Genomic DNA, 4,793 nt, shown 5'->3' on the forward strand with positions numbered 1-4,793 from the left:
CTATTGTATTAAGACATGCTAGACATGTATAAAACATTGAATGGAACACCCAACACTGACTGCACAAGGGTTATAAGGGTGATGGTGAACTACCTTTTAATAAGTTGTAAAAAATCTTACATAAAAATTTACAGTCAGTTGAAGTCACATAGATAGTATTTCGTCCACATTGTTACTAAAACAAGCTATAAATTCATGAAGCATAAAAAGTTACAGATTATAAATCTATCCACACGCGACAATACAACGATAAGAATATCACACACACATTAAAACCAGCATGTAACCCTAAAGTCACTTCAATCTTGAAGACAATACAATATAGAAAAGGGTTACAGATCGCCAGTAACTGATGGGAGATCACCACATTTATAGTCGGTTTGCAGTGAAAACGTACCAATCAATTTCACTTTAAACAAAAAGTAAATCAAATAAAATGAAATTAAGATTGCGAATCCTCATAATTTTACCTTGCCAACTGAACATATAAATCTCAGAATTTAATTCAACTTAGAATAAACGTTTAACAAACGATCATAGTTTCAAATCGATATTATTGGTTTGTATTACAAGGGAGTAAGCGCAGTAGTTGGAACAGTGAAACAAATGCACGTGCGGTACGTGATGAGCGTTAACTTCGACCAAACCTACATGTTCTCGGTGTTTCATTTAATGTTCATACCCCCTTGTAATACAACCGACAATAGAGATTTGAAACTATGATCGTTTGTTAAACAACTTTTACCTAAGCTGAATATCATTCTGAGATTTAAATGTTCAATTGGCAAGGTAAAATTATGAGGATTCGCAACCTTAACTTCACTGTATTCGATTTACTTTTTTGTTTTAAGTGAAATTCATCGGTACGTTTTCACTGCAAACAGACTATAGGGACCATGACAACTTGAAGTGCACAGAACGTCACAGAGTGTAATGCACAATTACAGACATTAAATCACATGGATAAGGTAACATAACATTTCTATTGAAATGTAAATACTCAACAGTTCAGAGATTAACACAGCTTATATCCATATGTATTATATTCAGTATCCTTACACGTAATCTGTGCTGCTGGTCGATGTGCAACTTCCATGACTTTCTCAGAACAGACGTATAATATATCAACTCCTGATGTACCAATCACAAGCTGCACATTCATCATCAGATAATATCAACACAAGTGAGTGACTATCACGAAGCATCGGCAATTTGGCAACTATTCAATAAATTTTGATATGAGATTGTAACAAACAGAATAAAAGTGTTGTTGAAAACCTCTTAAGTCTCAGTCAAATATTCATTCAAAGGTGAAATTAAGAGTTATGTTCTATGACAGAAACGACTTCTTCCTGACTTTTGGGTATTGACTTTCATAGCTGATGCCAGCACAACATTAATTATTTTACAAGCTGAATGATACCTTAAGATTACTGCTCAGAATGAGTGATCCAGTTTTCCTTTTTTCGATTAAACAGGATAAAGTATACAAAAATACGATAAGACTGCCCATGAAGGACTTTTCAGTTAATAACATTTGATCATTTGCCATAAATATCGAGCTTTCCCTGAGTTAACTATATGTACACAGTACACTAAGTTTCAGTAACTGCTGGAAGTGATGCCGTGTCACCATCTTTTAATCCATCTGTGTAAATACATGTGTAAGAGGGATATTTGGTCTTCATTTCATCAAATTATTGGCGATATAAATAACAGATTAGTTTCAGACGTCTTTAGTAACGCTAGTTCCAGATTGGGTAGATTTACGAAAAGGTATTTCGTTAGTTCTGTATTCGGAAAAGAACAGAAGGATTTAAATATTCATATTTGATATGGGAATGCACGTGAGTGGTAGAACTGAGTTTAGGGTTCAGCCATGCGCACGCTAGTTGGAGGAGAGACGTGCATGTTGTTAAATGTGGGATAACATAGAGGAGCGAAGTTTAGTGATATACCTTTATGATAGTATTATTCGTTTTAAATTAAGGTATTTGTCTCCTCATTCAAAATGCCTTTGCAAGATGCCCACACATCTCCGGGTACAACCGAAATCCCTAAGGATGACCTTAAAAGGCGTGAAATTACCGAATGTATGATTTACATAAATAGTCGTAAATGAAGCTACAATATTCAGTCTTACTCCTAATCAAAGTTATGTAGAGATGAAGCAGCGTTTCTCTATCTCTGTCCCAATTCGCATTCGATACTACACATCAAGGGCTTCCAAACATATAGCTCAAGGGCATTTAATGTGAAGAATATAAGATAACTTTTGATCAGGTTTGATAAATACTTACATTGTCCCTCCACCTGTTTTCATTGAAATAATACCTAAATTCATTTCTGGTTACTGTTTGATGGAAAATTGAACGTAGCACATTTTTGGTTCAGAAAACGTAAATCGCTTTATGTAGACCATTAATATATTTTATTCAGATAAATATGCAACTGCCCCTCAGTAGCGATAAAACAAGCACCACGGCATTCTAGATTTTAAGTTATCTACAAATCAAGAGCCATTGATATCTTCATACAAGCTTCATCAAGGCTGTTTTATGCTAAAAATGTGTATAAAATGTTCTTGATCTGAGGAAATATAGAGCCCATTTGAAGTTTCTATCTTTCAACCACGTAGAATCTGTTCATTTTAAGATGTCACATTTCAATGTTGTATCATGTGCCTTCTATAAATTAAAACGATGAATACAAATTGTAGTTCATCAATGAAACCGTCCTATTCCAGTGACTCGTACGCGTATGTAACGAGATTATGATTGGTTCTCTTCTGACGTCGAAAACGGAAATGAATTTTATCAGATGGCTCCTCCTTGTGTGCCTTTGTGGATTTTCGTGTCCAGAAACCGTTCCAGACATTTCCTTTAAAAGTGATCTACATCTACATACATGTTAAGCATTGGGTTGCTGGCGCGTTTCGGTACAACCTTGTATATTTATCCGATTCAACATATGAATGAAAATACCCCAACATTCGCAGTACAAGGTGTTGAATACTTTCGTCAGTTAACCAGATAATATATAAATGAATAAATACCCAATGTGGACAAATAGATAAAAGTAAAATGTTTTAATTACAATCTAAAAAACGTGCTTTTGTGTTTGTTTGTTTGTTTGTGTGTGTGTGCGGAAAATTGAAATGCGTTGAGAATATGAGAAATGAGATGATTAATAGAGGAAGCCCTCCGGTATGTAATGAAACCTTTAGACAAGAGTTACAAAGATTTAACTGGGTGAAAAAGCGCGGAATTCCCTCATGATTGATGGAAGATGCACAAAAACAAAGACGTCTAAACTGGTGTAAGGCTCACGAAAATCAAGATTTGGATAAGGAGGACACACGAGGAGGGTACACACGATATTGAATGGCCGAGTGCTTCATGTTTGCCATTTTCATTTTTGGGGTTGGTCTACACAACTGATGTCACAATGTGTCACGTTTGTCAACACACTAAACATTATGATGAAATTCTTAGTTCTATTATTTCTGAGAAACTTTTCTTTACATGTATGTACTATATCTCATTTGACCCTTTGTTAATGACTCCTAGTATATATACACAGATTCACATTGACCAATCTCTTGAGGAAGGACAACCTGTTAGCTTACAAACAGAACAAACAAAATAGCGAACTGCGTAGCCGAACTAGTGTTGTTTCCCCATTGCACTTACCCTGAGGGTGGTTCGATCCAAACCCGACCCGAAATGGCGGTAAGGCTACACAATGTAGCAATGTCGACATTCAGTAGTTATGTAAATAACAGACATTTAAACACAGATCCAATACCAGTGACCAGACTTACCAGGCGGTGTTGGAACGTAACACTGCGACAACGTCCTGGTCTCAGACGATCATTCGTCTCGTCACGCATCGCCGGAAGGTGACGTCACCCACCCCGGATTATTCCCGCAAATCCCAGAAATTATTTTACTAATTTTTATCTAATCCTGCACTGCTTACTTCCTGCATTTTTACCGGACAGGCAGGACGGAGGGCGTGTCATTTGCGGGGATTGCTACGCTAATTAAACAAAACCAGCTTAGTCAATGCAATTCGGCGTTGGACCGTCATTGCCCCTGGAAAAAGACCAGACAGCGAGTGATGATCTGTCAGAGGTAATTCGCAGATAAGACATGAAGGCTTAAACGGAAAAGACCACACGATTTCTAAAGCGTTATAAGCTTTAGGGAAAGGTTGGAAGAGGGTGATCTTCTTGAGAGAAGAGGGGAACGACTACGGAGAGAAGACGCCTTAGACGACTTGCTCCAAGGGCGATATCTGTGTCCACCTGTCGACGAGGTAGAAGCAATAGGCGAGTGAGTTTAGTTTTACGCCTCTTTTGGCAATATTCATCTGACACCTGAAACAGGCTTCACATACTGTGTACCCGTGTGGGCAATCGAACCTGTGTCTTCGGGAACCTTTTAACCACTGACTAGGCTACCCCATCGTCAAAAAAGGGGCAATATGCGACGGTGGCACAAAGCACAATGGCCGAAACAGTGACGGTGTAGAAAACGGCACCGGTGCTGATGCAGAAGGCGCTGGCACCGTTTGCGTTGGCGCTGTAGTACCTGACTGTCCTACTAACAATATCACCGAAACATCCAGTGACTGCTGACCGTATGGCGCAGGCACCGCAGGGGTGGATACAGCTTATTTGGAAAGGGTGTTGGGGGTGCACAGTACATTTGTACATTTACACACGTTTTTACGACAGTTCCAGTTTGAATATTCATTTAATAATCTCTCAGGATAAATGTGTGTGGGGT

This window comes from Haliotis rubra, unplaced genomic scaffold, assembly GCF_003918875.1.
Source record: "Haliotis rubra isolate DU_JTF1 unplaced genomic scaffold, ASM391887v1 Scf423, whole genome shotgun sequence".
Taxonomy (NCBI): Eukaryota; Metazoa; Mollusca; class Gastropoda; order Lepetellida; family Haliotidae; genus Haliotis; species Haliotis rubra.